General features: G+C 43.1%; 1 pseudogene; it reads left to right on the forward strand.

The window, feature by feature from the left end:
• Positions 1–524: 524 nt before the first annotated feature.
• Positions 525–18,915, forward strand: part of LOC130139804 (leucine-rich repeat receptor-like serine/threonine-protein kinase BAM3) — a 45,259-nt pseudogene continuing 26,868 nt past the window's right edge.

An 18,915-nucleotide genomic window follows, 5' to 3' on the forward strand; every position in this document is an offset into this window, starting at 1 on the left:
TTTAGTTTACGTCCAAGTCTATAATTTTTTTTTATTCGTATTTGAAATGATTTTCTTGAGCAAAGTAAGTTATATGTCGATTCAGTTTTTTTTTTTTTTGCAACCATTAAGGTTATTGTAATCCTTATACTAGCGAATAGATAGGGATAAAGCTACGTTTAATACTTAAACTTGTGTAGTTCTTGCAACTGGGTCCTCAAATTTGATCCCTTAGTTCATTGCCTCAAAATGAAATTTGATTAATTAATTGAACCTTGGATTACGCTTGGACAAATCCTCTTTAAAAAACAACCCTTTATCATGGCAATGCATCAAAGTTGCAAAGTCATTTGTCCCTCATCCAATTCAAAGGAATAAAGCCACCCCCTTTAACAAATGCTAAAATGGCAATGCTGTCTCTCTCTCTCTCTCTCTCTCTCTCTCTCTCTCTCTCTCTCTCTCTCTCTCTCTCTCTATCTATCTCTCTACTTTAAATTCGTGATGTCCAGCCTGCATGTCTCTTTTTTCATGCCCAATCAATTATCTCACTCCATGTTCTCTCTCGTTTCACCTTCAGTTTAGCTAGCAGCTCCACTTTTTAGTATTCTTTTCATTTCTTCTGCATTTGCTTCCTTCAACCTCTGTCTAAAGAAGCTTGAGAGATAGAGAAGCCAAAGAAAGATAGATAGAGAGGCCACTTGATCCAATAAAGATCAGTTTTTTTATGCTTTGATCGCACACCCATCTGAAGCTACTTAGTATCATGTCATTCCCATATCCTTCTCCTCAAACCCAGCACTATTCAATGACTTTATCTAAAAACTTTTGATCTTTGTTTGAAAGCAATATATTCTTTTAGAAACAATGAGGGTCCATTTCATTGTTCGATGAATTGTACTTCTGTGCACTGTAATTCCTGGTTCATCTTCTTCTGTTAGCGATGTTGATGTCCTGCTCTCGCTGAAGCAAGGATTTGAGTCCCCCAAACCGGCTTTAAGCACCTGGAGTTCTTCAAACTCTAGCTCGGTTTGTTTATGGTCCAGGATTAGATGCTCGAGGGGATGCGTGGTTTTGCTCAAGCTGACGGATTTGAATCTGGGCAGTTCTCTCTCCTTGTTTCTAGGCTCAATGGCCTTGTCAAGCTCTCTGTCAGTCTACTCACTGGAGATATACCATCAGAGGTCACGAGATTCCAGAAGCTGAAACTTGTCAACCGCCTCTTAAACAAGCTATACGAGTCGACTCCTGAGTTCCTTGCAGACCTCCCGAGTTTGGAAACTCTAGACCTATGGTCAAACAACGTCACTGGTGTGATTCCTGAGGATCTCGGCAGGAATGGGAAGCTTCAGGATCTTGATTTGTCCACCAACAAGCTCCCTGGAACGATCGCTCGAGATTTGTGCTCACTGAACCGGCTCAGGATCTTGATCCTGTTCAACAATTTCCTCTTTGGGCCTATCCCAGAAGCTCTAGGCTCATGCTATAGCCTAGTTAAGGTGAGGTTGGGGCAGAACTACTTAAATGGAAGCATTCCGAATGGCTTCATTTACTTGCCTCAGCTCAAACTCATGGAATTGTAGAACTACCTGTCAGGAGTTTTGCTAGAGAATTGCAAAGGGTTCTTCCATCTTCGTTCTCAACTTGTCTAGCCTTCAAATCCTACTCATTAGTGGGAATCAACTTTCAGGTCCACTCCTGGCTTTTGTAGGGGACTTAAGGCAGGTGGTTAATCTCGACCTGAGGCAGAATTTCTTGTCAGGCGAGATGCCACCGGATATCAGGAACTGTTAGCATCTTACTTATTTAGACATCAGCCAGAACAACCTCTCCAATTACTTGAACATCTTTAGGAACCACTTAAACCAGCACTAAACTTGAATAGCCTGAATCCCACTATTTTCTTCTGAAACAACTAAGTCACCATTTTGCATCTCCCATCGCCACAGCCTTATGCAGCTGCCACCTTCAACGTTTGTCCTATTGGCTTCTTTGCCACTTCTGATAGTTCAGTATCTTGGAGGACCGGGAAACTTCTTCTGGTTCTTCATTTTCTTTTTTGGTTTGGTGGAGTCTGAAGTTGAGCTGATTATACTCAATTGTTGATAAAGTGGTTAGTAATCTCAATTCATTGCTTCCGAGACACTTAACAGTCGGGGTGCCATGAATCACATTATCCAGTAAAAGATACGACTTAAAACGATCTAGCTCTTAATGCTGTGCAATTTTTCTGAGGAAGGATTGTTAGTATTAGGGGAGAAACTAAACAGAGTAAAAAACTCCAATGAATTGCTATATATGAAGATGGAAATATTGGGATTAGGGAATCAATAGAGTTTAAGCAATAGAAACACAGAGATGACATGCCAGATTAGAAACTCTCTCTGCACGACAGGAAAATTGCAAATGGGCATTTATAAGATGTGAAGAATATTGTACCTCTCATTGTTCCTGGAAAGTGAAAACTTCCGATCAACTGTTGTGATCGATAGTTTGCACTTAAGAAGGAAGTTTGCCATACCCACTTCTATTATCATAGAAAACCTAAAGCATCCCTATTAAATTCTGGATACTACCTTCGAGTGGTTTTCGCATTTTGCTGCCTTGAAAGAGCTGGCAACTTCCTACACGAATTAACATGTTTATACGTGATTATATGACAAATCTGAAAGTGACACGAATTGACACAAACTTAATATACATAGATTTTATATCATAATTAACAAAGTACGGTGTTTTCTAATGACGCAATAGCAAAACCCAATCATGACCCGAGAACTTGTAATGCCAGCTAGTCAATTTTTTCAATAGAAAGTACATATTGTTGGCGTGAGCTGTATTTTCTACAAATTAGGGAGTTTTTTTATTTTTCCTTTATTACAGTTTTTTCCTGATTTATTGAGATGCTAGGGTTATTCCCTGTATTGTACATAAGAAAATCGTAATACTGTGCAGAATGATTCAATATAGAGAAAAATATTCTTCTACATGGTATCAGAGCCTAGGATTCGCTCCTTGTGTCGCATTTTTTTTGTTGGCTCACTTTCTCTATTGCGCTGTCCGGCGTGCATCCTACCCGATCTTCTTCATCTTTGTCACGATTGATTGTGGATCCATGGAGGATCAGAACCCTACCGGAACAGTGATTCCCCATCAGAACCAAGGGGGGAATTCGACCACGGATGCCTTTTTGGAGAATAAAGATCAAAACCCTACCAGAATAGTGATTCCCCATCAGAACCAAAGGGGGAATTCGACTACGGAAGCTTTTTTGGAGAACCTGACTACTAGATTAACTCAGATTCTCACTTAGATTCTCATCAAAATCAAAGGGGGAATTCAACCACGGAAGCTTTTTTTGAGAATCTGACTGCCAGATTAACTCAGATTCTCACTTAGAACCAGACGCACCCTCCTCCTCCATCATCAACACCGCATAATGATTTGGCTTCATCTCAGATTGCAATTAAATTGGATGGAGCTAACTATGGATTATGGTCTCAGGTTGTCGAGATGTACATTCTTTGGTAAAGACAAACTGGGATATATCAACGGAGACCTCCCTCAGCCACTGCCTACAGATCCTAGCTTTCGAAGGTGGAAAACAGAAGACTCGACTGTGAAAGGATGGCTTATCAACCCCATGGATCTGGCGTTGATTGGCAATTTTATCATATTCCTTACCGTTAAAGCTGTGTGGGATTCCGTAGCTACCACTTTCTTTGATGGCACCGATACTTCCCAAGTGTATGATTTAAAGCGCCAGGTATCACGACTCAAGCAAGCTAGAGGACCAATCGAAAAATGCTATAATGATCTTCAAGGACTCTGGTGTGAAATTGATTTCCGCAGACCTAATCCTATGGTGTGTCATGCAGATATTGAGCACTACAATAATGTTGTTCAAGAGGATAAGGTTTACCTTTTTCTGGATGGACTTGATGATCGTTTCGACAAGGTTTGTGCAAATGTCTTGTAGATGCAGCCTTTCCCCACAGTTAGGAAAGCCTACGCACGCGTCCGTAGAGAAGATGTGCGCCAAACCGTGATGCTGACCAATGCCGATGGCTCTCCTACGGGTACAGCAATGGTCTCACGGGGTAGTCGAGGAGACCCGTCTCTGCAGTTGATGGCAGGCAATTCGGTAGGTAGAGGTGGGTGCTCTCGATCTACTATCAAGGCCAAGTCTCAGGTGCCCGGCGGCTGTTCTCACTGTGGCAATTCCAAACACACTAGGGACACTTGTTTTAAGCTGCATGGATTCCTGGATTGGTGGAACGATTTTCAAGCAAAGAAGAAGAAATCTAAAGCAGAATTGGGCAAGAGTGTAGGGCAGGCATCCTTGGTGACTAGGAGTTCGTCTCTTTCCCTGGTCCCGATGGTACCTTCAGCTAATTCGTCCACCCTTCCTCCTGAAGGTAATTATGGTTCTGTTTTTGTCACTACTCGTCATGGTGGAAACAATGGCTAGATTATCGACTCAGGCGCTACCGGTCACATGACGCCTGACCCCAATGATCTAGTGAACCGTACCTCACCGCGGCGAGACAGTGTGTATAATGCTAATGGACATTGCCATCCGGTCATCAGGGCTGAGAGTGTGCCTCTCACGCCATCTCTTTCTCTATCTAATACATTATTTGTGCCCTCTTTGTCCAACAGTTTATTGTCTATTGGACAAATTACTGATGAGTTGAATTGCCGTGTTCTTATGTACCCAGACTTCTGTTTGTTTCAGGACATTCTCACGAAGGAGATTATTGGGCGTGGTACTAAGAAGGAGGGGCTATACATTGTGGATGATCTCAACTCTAGCTATGCCTATCACACTCTTGGTTGGTCTCTTAGTAAGGAGAAGGATGTTTGGTTGTGGCACCATCGATTGGGGCACCCATCATTCAGATATTTGAAGCATTTGTTTCCTGAGTTATTTTGTGGTTTATCGGATTCTGCTTTTCAATGTGAAACATGCATTGTAGCAAAAAGTCATCGTGTTTCTTTTCCTTTGAGCTCTAATAAAAGTAGCAAGCCTTTTTGTTTGGTTCATTCTGATGTGTGGGATGCATCTCCAATTACTACAATGTCTGGAATGAGATGGTTTATAACCTTTGTTGATATTTGCACACATATGACATGGTTGTATCGATGAAGCATAAAGATGAGGTTCCTAACATATTCCGTATGTTTCATAAAATGGTTGCCACCCAATTTGAAGCTCGTATTCAGATTCTCCGCACGGACAATGGTGGGGAATATATCAATCAACACCTTACCTCTTATTTTAAGGAACATGGTGTTATCCATGAGACCTCTTGCAGTCAAACCCGCCAACAGAACGGTGTGGCCGAACAAAAGAACCGCCACATTCTAGAGATGACGAGAGCTCTTCTAGTCGGCGGCAATGTTCCAAAAAGGTTCTAGGATGCAGTGGTGGTCACAGCCGTTCACTTGATGAATCGTATGCCCTCTCGTGTGTTGCAATTTCAAACTCCATTACAAGCTCTATCCCAGTTTGTGCTTCTTCCTTTAGTCTTGACAATACCCCCTAAAGTGTTTGGGTGTGTGGCTTTTGTGCATCTTCATAAGAACCAACGTACAAAACTTGACCCATGTGCGGTGCGGCGTGTATTTATTGGTTAGTAACTAGAAATTTCCCTGTGTAGTCAGTAACTAATAAACTTATACACATATATATAGTAAAATTTCATATAGAAAAGGTAACTGTTGGTTGATATATGTGGAGGCATTTTTTCTCCTCCATTCATGTGTAGGAAACGAGTGCCCATTTAGGAGAGAGTTGGGGATAAAAAAACTCTAACGAAATGGAATAAAAACTATAAATTGATACTTCCCACAAGATAAATTGCCTGATTGACTTCTCATTGATCAAAACAATATCTTTGCAGTTTGCACAATCAAAATAAAAATTGTTTATTTACACTTAAAAAACTCGTATCCAATATGGCAAAGGCAATTGGACTTCCGAAATCCACCTCAGCATCGACATTGACATCCTCTTCCTCCACGAATAATTTCCACGCTTCTTCTTTATCTAAAGGCTGAATTTGAATCTCTTCACAATCCAATGGAGAACATACTTAGGAGAAACGTGTTGTTAGGACCACCTTAAGTCCAGCTCTATCAGGAATTCGAATTCCCACGTCCTAGAGTTTAAAATGCTTCCACACATCATTAAAAAAAAGGGTTAATACAACAAAAAACTCTAAACTGATACACCTGTGATAATTTTACCCCGAACTATTTTTTTTACCACAAAAAATCCCAAATTGGTATACCCGTGACAAATATACCCCGAACTATTTTTTTGACCACCGAAAATCCTAAACTGGTACGCATATGACAATTTTACCCCGAACTAATTTTTGAATATTATTTTTTTATGTTTTCGAATTTTTTTTATCTATTTTTATTTTTCTTTTCTTTTCTTTTCTTTTTCTTCATCTTCAACCTCGGCCGGTCAGTCGCCCAGGTCCGGCCAAAGGCCAAGCAGCCGGCGAGATCGGCCGAGGTCGGCCCTCGCCAACGCCGGCGAGGTCGAGCCTCGCCAGCGGCTAGCGGGGCTAATCCCTCGCCGGCAACTGGCGAGGTCGGCCTTGCCCTGCAATGGGGAGGTCGAGCCTTGCCAGATCTGGCGAGGGCTCGGCCCCACCGGCCGTTGAGGTCGAGCCTTGCCAGCGGTCGACGGGGCCGAGCCTTCGCCAGATCTGGCGAGGCTCGACCTCGCGATTGCGAGGCGCGAGCGACCTCGCCCGGTTACCAATGACGGGGCTCGGCCCTCTTGCCCAGCGAGGCTCGACCTCGCCGGCATTAGGTGAGGTTGGCCTCGCCCTACAACGGCAAGGTTGGCCTCGCCCAACGCCGGCAAGGTCGAGCCTCGCCAGCGGCCGGCATGGCCGACCTCGCTGGCTTCCTCCTCTGGCCTATCGCCGGACCGGCGACCGGTCAGAGGTTGAAGATGAAGAAAAATAAAAAATAAAAAAATAATTCGAAAAAATAAAAAAATAATATTAAAAATTAGTTCGTGGCTAAAATTGTCGGAATCGAATGTACCGGTTTAAGTTTTCGATAGTCAAAAAATAGTTCGAAGTAAATTTATTACAGGTGTACCAGTTTGGGATTTTTTGTGGTCAAAAAAATAGTTCGGGGTAAAATTATCACAAGTATACCAGTTTAGGGTTTTTCATGGTATTAACCCTAAGAAAAAATACACAATTATTCTTTCTTTCTAAATGCTCCGGCAACATCGCTGCTCGTTTCATCCCACTGTGATTTGGCAACGCAGCGGAAGCAGATCACAACTCCACAATTAAATGAGAGCTACAGAAATCGGCGGAGAAATAAAATGAGGAACAATAAAGGATGCAAGAAATTTACGTGGCTTGGTCCGAATGTTGAAACCTATATGCACGGGAAAACTAGTAAATTGTTAACAGAGTTACAATCACCCGCATTTAAGTGTTTCCCAGCCCTATAACTTACACCCGAAACCCACAGTATTTAGCCTCATACTATTATTGGGCATGGTACTAAGAAGGAGGGGCTATACATTGTGGATGATCTCAACTCTAGCTATGCCTATCGCACTCCTAGTCGGTCTGTTAGTAAGGAGAAGGATGTTTGGTTGTGGCACCGTCGATTGGCGCACCCATCATTTAGATATTTGAAGTATTTGTTTCCTGAGTTATTTCGTGGTTTATCGGATTCTGCTTTTCAATGTGAAACATGCATTATAGCAAAAAGTCATCGTGTTTCTTTTCCTTTGAGCTCTAACAAAAGTAGCAAGCCTTTTTGTTGGGTTCATTCTGATGTGTAGGGTGCATCTCCAATTACTGCAATGTCTGGAATGAGATGGTTTACAACCTTTGCTGATGACTGCACATGTATGACATAGTTGTATCTGATGAAGCATAAAGATGAGGTTCCTAACATATTCCGTATGTTTCATAAAATGGTTGCCACCCAATTTGAAGCTCGTATTCAGATTCTCTTCACGGACAATGTTGGGGAATATATCAATCAACACCTTACCTCTTATTTTAAGGAACATGGTGTTATTCATGAGACCTCTTGCACTCAAACCCCTCAACAGAACGGTGTAGCCGAACGAAAGAACCGCCACATTCTAGAGACGACGAGAGCTCTTCTAGTCGGCGGCAATGTTCCAAAAAGGTTCTGGGATGCAGCGGTGGTCATAGCCGTTCACTTGATGAATCATATGCCCTCTCATGTGTTGCAATTTCAAACTCCATTACAAGCTCTGTCCCAGTTTGTGCTTCTTCCTTCAGTCTTGACAATACCCCCTAAAGTGTTTGGGTGTGTGGCTTTTGTGCATCTTCACAAGAACCAACGTACAAAACTTGACCCGTGTGCTGTGTGGTGTGTATTTATTGGTTACGGGACTCACCAAAAGGGGTATCGCTGCTACGATTTGACGACCAAGAAGACACATGTTACCATGGATGTGACTTTTCTGGAGTCTGAGTCCTATTTTTCTCCACCCCATTGTTCCTTTCAGGAGGAGAATTATAGTGAAAGGAAAATTGGTGGGACATTGGCATGGAGGGTGCGAAATCAGGAGGACATGTGGAGTCCGGGGTAGAGTTCGGGGTGCGACTGGGTGGGGCTGGACCATTAACCTGCTCACGAAAAGTTTCAATGGTGCAATTTGATGAGGATCTAGGCCATGGTTCAATGGCAGGCAATGATGGGAAAGGTGCGATGGCAGATGATGAGAGGGAGGGTGATCGTTTTTCAGCTGAAAGTGAGGATGACCAGCAGCCTATATCTACACCTAATGAGCAAGATCAGTCTGTTCCTTCGCAAATTGCCCATTCTTCAATACACGACCATTCTCCTGAGAATGATCTTGAGGTAAGCACTCTTCCTGATCTTGAGGTTTCTGATGATTTTGATTTGGTTGTTAGATATAAACTCCCTGACAGGCATAACCGGGGCAAGCCTCCTAGTCGGTACTCACCAGATGTTGAGGAATGAAGGTCTAAATATCCCATTGCCGATTTTGTGTCAACAAGAAGGCTGTCGGAATTTTGTAAGGCTTTTGTGTCAAATGTATCAGTTGTTCGAATTCCGAATGGGGTGGGAGAGGCCTTGAAGGATCCAAAATGGGTCCAAGCTACGAAGGAAGAGATGGAAGCATTAGAAAAAAATCAGACTTGGAGACTTGTAGAGTTGCCAGAAGGGAAGAAAGCCGTGGGATGTAGGTGGGTGTTCACCATTAAACACAAGGTAAATGATAACATTGAGAGGTACAAGGCTCGATAGGTCGCAAAAGGATACACACAAACTTATGGTGTGGACTATCAGGAGTCTTTCTCTCTAGTTACAAAATTGAATACTGTGCAGGTTTTGTTGTCACTTGCCGCAAATCTAGATTGACCATTGCATCAGTTTGATGTGAAGAATGCATTTCTTCATGGAGATTTGGAGGAAGAGATTTATATAGAGGTTCCACCTAGATATGGGTGTGTTGGTAAGCCAAATGTTGTTTGTAGACTGAAGAGGTCGTTATATGGTTTGAAGCAGTCACCTCGTGCTTGGTTTGGTCGGTTCAGCTCAGCCATGAGAAAGTACGGTTATTCTTAGAGCAATTCAGATCACACTTTATTTTTGAAGCAAAGCCAAGGTAAGGTGGCTTGCCCGATCATATATGTTGATGATATGATCATCACAGGAGATGATACTGAAGAAATTTCGAGGCTTCAAGATAAGTTGGCGGAAGAGTTTGAGATGAAGAACGTGGGCGGACTCAAATATTTCTTGGGTATTGAGGTAGCTAGGTCTAAGGAAGGAATTTTCTTGTCACAGAGAAAATAAGTACTTGATTTGTTGGCTAAAGTGGGAATGTTGGACTATAAGCCCGCTAATACTCCTATAGTGCAGAATCATAAACTTGGGGAGTATCATGATCAAGTGCCGACTAATAAGGAGAGGTATCAAAGGTTAGTAGAAAGATTAATTTATTAGTCTCACACTCGCCTAGACATTGCTTATGCAGTAAGTGTTGTGAGTCAATTTATCCATGCTCCTAGTGAAGAACATATGAGTGCAGTATATAGTATCCTTCGATATTTAAAATCGGCTCCAGGGAGAGGGATGATGTTTGCAAAGAATGGCCACCTTGCAGTGGAAGGATATATGGATGCGGACTGGGTAGGGAACTCCGCATCAGATAGAAGGTTGACGTCAGGTTGACGTCAGGTTAGCAGGAGGTAACTTGGTCACGTGGAGGAGCAAGAAGCAAAAAGTTGTAGCCTTGTCCAGTGCCGAGGTAGAATTCAAAGGAGTAGCGAAGGGGATGTGTGAGTTATTATGGCTTAAAAAGCTGTTGTCCGAACTTTGGTATCCACCAGAGTCTAGGATGAAGTTGTTTTGTGATAATAAAGCCGCTATAGCTATCTCTCACAACCCGGTTCAGCATGATCGAACCAAATATGTTGAAGTTGATAGACACTTTGTCAAGGAGAATTTGGATGCTAAAATAATTCAGTTGCCTTTTGTCAAATCTGAAAATCAATTGGCCGACATTTTGACCAAAGCTGTGTCAAGTAGAGCGTTTCAGAGCTCACTCGTCAAGATGGGTATCGAAGACATCTTCTCGCCCACTTGAGGGGGAGTGTTGGCGTGAGCTGTATTTTCTACAAATTAGGGAGTTTTTTGTTTTTCCTTTATTAAAGTTTTTTCCTGATTTATTGAGATGGTAGGGTTATTCCCTGTATTGTATATAAGAAAATTGTAATGCTGTACAGAATGATTCAATATAGAGAAAAATATTCTTCTACACATATTTGGTAATGTCTAGATTGAGCAAAAGGAGATAAAATTGGAGTAATCCTATTCTTAGCCAGACATAAGAGCGGAGTCGCTCACTGGGAACAATTTCAGTGGCACGATCAAGATCGCCAACTTGACTAGTTTGAAGTTCCTGAGCGTCTTCAACAACCAGTTCATTGGGAGCTTGGACTAGAACTACTCTAGTGTCGCAAATTTGGAAGTGTTCAATGAATAGTAACAACTTCACGGGTTTATTGCCAATGGTTGTTCTTGACTTGAAGAAGATCAGGTACTTGAGCCTTGGAGGCAACTACTTTCAAGGGAACTGTAGGGTTCATCAACGAAAACCAACGCAACGGAATATAGAACCCCAGACAGGATCCATGTGTATATTGAAATCGAAAGGGAATTTCGACGCGTACCTTTGCATATCGAAGATAAATCGGCACCGGATTGTGTCGGGATAAGCGCCCCAAGTGTTGCGCCTCTACCGGTATCCACACACGCGAACGGAATTCTCCAACGATCCACGTGCTAGCGAAAGATCTTGAAGTTCCTTTTCTTGAACGCCGAATAGAGAACGATTCTCTATCGTAGAGTTTCTCCTGGAGACACTCTCTCTAGGGTTTTCGTATTTTATGGAGGCACGGAGGCGTGCGTCATCTGACGTGAGACTCTCTCACTATCTATATATATAGCCTCATTAGAAACCCTAATGGGCCGGGCTATTTGGGCCCGCCCAAACTATCCACCTCCAATCGTACATGTAACGTTATCTCATAACGCGCATGACCGCGTAGATAATTTAAATAGGAGAATAAATCTACTTCTGAAGTAGATCAAGGCGCACAGAAAATATGAAGTCCGTTCGCGATTGTGTGCGACCCTGTAGGTTCACTACACATTAGCAGTGTGCACAAAACCCTTTTGGCCCACAAGTCATAAGCGGTCTCTAGCAAGACATTATGACTACCTAAGTATAGTGAAGATCGGTTTTCCGACACAACCTAATCCACAACTAATATTAGAGTATCAACCTTGATTGATTCTTAGAGCAGACCACTAACAAAAATCCCAGAAAGTTAAGGGGAATTACCGGCTATGGAGTACTTATCGCTCGCGGGGAATGGGCTGAACGGAAAAATACCGAGCAAGTTGGGAAATTTGACAGAGCTCAAAGAGATGTACTTGGGCTACTACAATGTCTTCGAAGGTGGCCTTCCTGGAGATTTTGGGAATCTGATAAAAAAATTTCACATGGGTCATTCCACATGTGGATTGGACGGCGCAGTACCACCCGAGTTGGGGAATTTAAAGAAGCTACACACATTGTATCTACAATTCAATCTTTTCTCGGGCTTGATCCCGAAGCAAGTTGGCAACTTGACAAGCTTGGTAAATCTTTGCCTTGTTCAACGCCTCTTCCTTCGTGGGTAATCCAGGGCTTTGTGGTTCTCCCCTAGACATCAGATGCAATCCCACCACATTCGCAAGCACATCCTCCAGAAGTCATTTCAATTTCAAGTTAATGTTCGCGGTCGGCCTAGTGATATGCTCCCTAGCTTTCACCACGGTGGCCATAATCAAAGCCACGTTATTTAAAAGAAAAACCGGCACCAGCTCGTGGAAGATGACAGACGTTTCAGAAGCTCGAGTTCTCAGTCCAAGACGTCCTGCGGTGCGCCAAAGACGGCAATGAGATTGGGAGACGTAGAGCCGGGATCGTTTACCACGGGAAAATGCCAGATGGCACCAAGATTGCCGTCAAGAAACTCCTAGGAGGATTTGGCACGACTAATCCAAGCAGAAATCCAAATGCTCAGCGACATCGGAATGTTGATCATTCTCCTTGCAAGGAGAACTATCCTTGCGCTCTCCACTCAATATTACAATAATATTTTCGATTACGTATAAAATATCACTATGTCATATAATGACAATAATTAAGATTTTGTACTGTCACCGAGCTTCTACGCTTTACATAATGTGATCAAGAATTTCGCCTCTTTTTTTCTTTAAAAAAAAGGGAAATCATATTAAAAGAGATGGAACTTAACTAATTATTTTTGCTAAAATACAAATACCTATATTTCAGAAACGAAAAAAATTCACATGCATGAGGATGCTGCTAATTACCTAGTAATTAACGAGATAGTAATCATGCTAAGGAGTCTCAGCTTCTGGTAGGTGGATGAACAAAGGTTATTCAGAGGTGAATTTTGAGCATTCTGGAGCCTCCATGTTAGCATCTGTTTTTCAAAAAAGCTTGATTTTCCTTCCGAGAATTAATCTCCCATTTATCAAGCCACTTCATTGATTTCCTTAGAACGTAGACCCTAGCACCCAAACCACAGACCACGACCTGGACAACCACGTCTCAAACCTTAAAGGGTGGACCTAGCATCCTTGTGGTCGGATCCAAGACCCTGGGACAAGCACCAGGACCTCGAGAGTCTGAATCGCAGCCCACAAGCTAAGTCGCGGACCTTGGCGCCCACACACAAGAACATAGAACTTGGACGAGGGAACTGAGTACAGACCTAGGATCACGACCTCTGTACCTGGGACCTAAGTGCCATGACTCGAGACTTAGGGCCATGACTTGGACCTCGGCGGTTGAACCTGAAATCCTAAGTGGGGGAGCTATGACCCTGTGGCTAGGTTCACGACTTTGACACCCGACTTGACACCGTGGTAGTTGGGAATGAAATCCTAACCCCAAGAAACATGGATCTCGTAACGGGTCCGTGTCCTACGTGAAGTCTCTGGGTTCCTGGGTCTGGAAAAGTAAGCAATGTACGATAAGTTCTTAATTCAAGGGGAAAAGTAACTTGCCAATTGCCATATTGACAATTACTTCCAATACTGCAAAATAGGTTTAAACCTAGTAATGCTACTTTTGACCAAAAAACCAATTGCCATATGGACAATGACTTCCAATACAGCAAAATAGGTTGAAACATAGCATTGCTACTTTTGACCAAAAACATAACATACACGTAATTAGAAATTTCCCTGTGCAGTCAGTAACTAATAAACTTATACACATATATATAGTAAAATTTCATATAGAAAAGGTAACTGTTGGTTGATATATGTGGAGGCATTTTTCCTCCTCCATTCATGTGTAGGAAACGAGTGCCCATTTAGGAGAGAGTTGGGGATAAAAAAACTCTAACGAAATGGAATAAAAACTATAAATTGATACTTCCCACAAGATAAATTGCCTGATTGACTTCTCATTGATCAAAACAATATCTTTGCAGTTTGCACAATCAAAATAAAAATTGTTTATTTACACTTAAAAAACTCGTATCCAATATGGCAAAGGGAATTGGACTTCCGAAATCCACCTCAGCATCGACATCGACATCCTCTTCCTCCACGAATAATTTCCACGCTTCTTCTTTATCTAAAGGTTGAATTTGAATCTCTTCACAATCCAATGGAGAACATACTTAGGAGAAACGTGTTGTTAGGACCACCTTAAGTCCAGCTCTATCAGGAATTCGAATTCCCACGTCCTAGAGTTTAAAATGGTTCCACACATCATTAAGAAAAAGGGTTCATACCACGAAAAACTCTAAACTGGTACACCTGTGATAATTTTACCCCGAACTATTTTTTTTACCACAAAAAACCCCAAACTGGTATACCCGTGATAAATATACCCCGAACTATTTTTTTGACCACCGAAAACCCTAAACTGGTACACATATGACAATTTTACCCTGAACTAATTTTTGAATATTATTTTTTTATGTTTTTGAATTTTTTTATATATTTTTTATTTTTTTTCTTTTCTTTTCTTTTTCTTCATCTTCAACCTCTGGCCGGCCACCGGTCCAGCGACCGGCCAAAGGCGGAAGCCGGCGAGGTCGGCCGAGGTCGGCCTCGCCCAATGCCGGCGAGGTAGAGCCTCGCCAGCGGCTGGCGGGGCTAATCCCTCGCCGGTAACTGGCGAGGTCGGCCTTGCCCTGCAACGGGGAGGTCGAGCCTTGCCAAATCTGGCAAGGGCTCGGCCCCGCCGGCCGCTGAGTTCGAGCCTTGCCAGCGGTTGACAGGGCCGAGCCTTCACCAGATCTGGCGAGGCTCGACCTCGCGGTTGCAGGGCGAGGCTGACCTCGCCAGTTGCCAGCGAGGGCTCTACCCTACCTGCCACTAGCGAGGCTCGACCTCGCCGGCGTTGGGTGAGGTTGGCCTCGCCCTACAACAGCAAGGTTGGCCTCGCCCGACGCCGGCGAGGTCGAGCCTCGCTAGTAGCTGGCATGGCCGACCTCGCTGGCTTCCTCCTCTGGTCGATCGTCGGACCGGCGACCGGCCAGAGGTTGAAGATGAAGAAAAATAAAAAAATAATTCGAAAAAATAAAAAATAATATTAAAAAATTAGTCCATCGTAAAATTGTCACATGTGTACCAGTTTGGGGTTTTCGGTGGTCAAAAAAATAGTTCGAGGTATATTTATTATAGGTGTACCAGTTTGGGGTTTTTTGTGGTCAAAAAAATAGTTCGGGGTAAAATTGTCACAGGTATACCAGTTTAGGGTTTTTCATGGTATTAACCCTAAGAAAAAATTCACAATTATTCATTCTTTCTAAATGCTTCGGCAACATCGCTGCTCGTTTCATCCCACTGTGATTTGGCAACGCAGCGGAAGCAGATCATAACTCCACAATTAAATGAGAGCTATAGAAATCGGCGGAGAAATAAAATGAGGAACGATAAAGGATGCAAGAAATTTACGTGGCTCGGTCCGAATGTTGAAACCTATAGGCACGGGAAAACTAGCAAATTGTTAACAAAGTTACAATCACCCGCGTTTACTAGTTTCCCAACCCTATAACTTACACCCGAAACCCACAGTATTTAGCCTCATACTATTACTCAAAAATTACTGCTAACACCTGAATTTTGTCGATTAGTTGAGCATACATTTTTGAAAAATAAAATGTAAAAAAAGAGGGGGGAGTTTAATTCGGTCCTTATCCGATATATTTTGCCGAGGCCGATTCAAATCTACGAAATCTCAACAGAGAATCGAGAAAGGGAGAATCAGTGTTTTTTTGGGAACGTCACAGTTACATAGAAGTAAGAAAAGGAAACGAGAAAACAGCTCCAGAAAGAAAGGGAGTTCGAGAAAATTTTCTTCATCTTTCTTCGATCCACCGTTGTCGAACTTTGGCGTCGATCTCCATCTTTCTCCATTCGCCGGCGTCCTTTCACTGAAGAAAAACAGCAGAACCAAGATGGCGACTCGAACCTTGCTTCGAGTCCGAAAATTCCGACCTGAGTGTCAAATCTCGTATAGCACACTCATCACCATCGTTGCATTCCATTTGTCGGCGATCCCTCGAAGCCGACATGGTTGATTTAATCAACGTTCGTGGCCTTGGTTTTGCACATTAAACAGGTGTGATCTGAAAACTTAGTTATCTCGGTTCATCTTTGATCTAAAGCAAAAAAAAACTAACGTCATGGTATTGTTCGCATGATATCTGACCGATATAATGATTTGGCCTGAATCTGCGTTGATGAGATGTTGTTAGATAATAGCTGTTTCTTGTTCAATCTGAAGACAGTCCAGTGTCGTTTGTATCCAATCGGTCGATTCATTAGTCATCAAATATGATTTTCTGAGATTTTATCTATAAACTGCAACTGACATGTTCTTTTCGTTTATTTCTGGATTTTGATTACCGCGGTGGTGGTTCTGGGGTGCGCATCCGCGAGGAAACGATTCGATAACTACGGCCCGATTGCTGAGCTCCCATCTTGTCTGCACTGGTATGTCCCTATAAACATCTTGAGTTTTATGAACGTCATCGTTGAATTACTGGAAAATTGAGACCGGTGGATGATGCTGGTGACCGACGAATCCAGTGATTTTTCTTTTATTGATCGGGACGAATCTGGTGATTATCCGACGATAATTGGGGGTGGTTGATAGTCATGTTCCGGAGATTGGTGGTGGTCAATGATAAATTGTGCGATAATTTGGTGATTATCCAACGACAAACAGGGGTGGTTGATAATCATGTTCCGGAGATTGGTGGTGGTCAATGATGGAGTGTGCGCCTTCCAGTCTGATATGAATTGTTGTTGAAACTATGAATTGTGCAATAATCTTGAAGGTTTCTGGGTTATTGATAAAAAAACGAAAGGAAGAGACAAATGAATAATAATAATAATAATAGAAGGATAAAACAATTAAAAAAAAGGGAATATAAGAGGATGGGTTTTATATTGGTAAATAGATGTAGAGTCGTCATTGAAGATTGGCTTAATTAGGTTCAATGAATTTTGGGCTTGAACAGTCTTAGAAAGTTTGGGCTTAACTTCATTTAATTTAAGGTTTGAGACCAGTTGCGGCACTATATTAGGATCTGGCCCAAGGGCCCAGCCCGAGTACTCATTTCTAAAAACAAATAAATAAAATTGAAAATAAAGAAAATTAGAAAACGGTTGAAAAATAGGCCTTGATTTTTCTAGTTAGATTTTAGTATTAAAATTAGCTCAGTTTCATTTAGTTAGTGTACACATGGTTTAGGGTTTTAGTGGACACCTTTGATTTAGTTTAGTCTTAGAAGGTTGATCCTTTAGGAAAAAAAAAAAAGAATTTTAACTCAATTTGAACTCATGGCGGTTGCAGTCCTAGGGCTTAATAATAATGTAATGTTATTTTCTTTGCCCGACTCGGATCGGGTTACTTCACTGCACTTCATTCTATACTCGATCATTCATTACTATCTTTGAGTGAACTGATTGTGATTCTTTTCTATTATATATATTTCTTGAATTGCAATTTGTCTGTTTTAATTGAATGGTTAGGTTACATTTTAGGATCATAAAAAATATAAAAATGGTGCATGGTTACTTAGCGGATGTTGACACCTATTTTTGATTTGTCCAAAATTAATTACACAAAATTTAGGAATTAATTTTCTTTAATTCCTAAAACAAAAAAATATTTCTATTTAAATGCATTGCATATAGACATTAGGCATATGTGAATTAATAGGGCCTATTAGAGCATATTTTCTTAAATTTTAAATAAAAATTTAAAAAAAAAAAAAAAAAATCGAGTCGGGCCGGGTCGGAGCTGGGCCGACCCGGCCCATTTCTTTTTTTCTTTTTCTTTTTTTTTTTTCCCCGGGCCCGGCCCCTTTTCCTTTTTCTTTTTTTCCTTTCGCGCGGACTGACCACTTCCTTTTCTTTTTTTCTCTCTCCCCCATGTTGGGCCCGGCCCAGGGCCCGGCCTCCTTTCCTTCTCTTCCCCCTGCGCCGGTCGCTCTCTCGCCATATTGTTCTCCCCCTTTCATGACGGAAGCGTGACGCGCGGCGGCGCGCGCTTCTCGCCGTCATTTGTCGGCCGAGAGGAGAGCCGGATGAGCACGCCGACGGGACTGGCATTAATGGCCAGTCCCGTCCTCCCCATTTCCTCTCTCCCTTATCCCCTCCTCCCTCTCGGTTCTCTGCACCCTCTCGGCACCGACCCCCCCTGCTCTGCTCTGCACCGGCCTGCAATGGCCACGAAAGTCGTGGCGTGGCGTAGGCCGGTGCAGGCCGTCGTCACGCCGACGCAGAGAGGCAGAGAGACGCGTCGTCGCCGCCTATAAAAGCCAGAGAGAGAGAGAGAGTCCGGGTCGGCCACTTTCCAGAAAAAAAACAGAGACGGAGAGACTGAGCAAGACAGAGAGACCGAGAGCTCTTCCGGCGACCGCCGTGCTCGCACCGCGCCTCAGTCATCCATCCCCGCCGCCGAGCCGACGGCAGTGACACAGTGAGAGAGAGAGAGAGCCCCCGGTCGGCGAAACACAGAGAGAGACCGAGAGAGAGAACACAGAGAGAATAGAGAGAGAGAGGAAACCGAGGCCACGCCGGAGCTAAAGAAGAACCAGCAGCGGTCGTCGACGCCGCCAGACCTGCCGGAGGCCATCCAGACGCGCCGTCGACCGGTGAGCCCCCCTCGGCCGAGAAGCTCCCCTGTTTTCCCCTGTTTTTTGCCTCGGTTTGGCCGGGACTCGCGCCGGCCGTTTCGCTCGAATCCCGGCCCATACCGACGTCGGTCCCGGTCCCTGCTCACCGTCTCAAGCAAACCCAAGCCGTGGAGCGGAGCCGGGATCGCCG

Source organism: Syzygium oleosum, unplaced genomic scaffold, assembly GCF_021117445.2.
Source record: "Syzygium oleosum isolate NSW1041296 unplaced genomic scaffold, Sole_v2.1 Sole_v2.13, whole genome shotgun sequence".
Lineage (NCBI taxonomy): Eukaryota > Viridiplantae > Streptophyta > Magnoliopsida > Myrtales > Myrtaceae > Syzygium > Syzygium oleosum.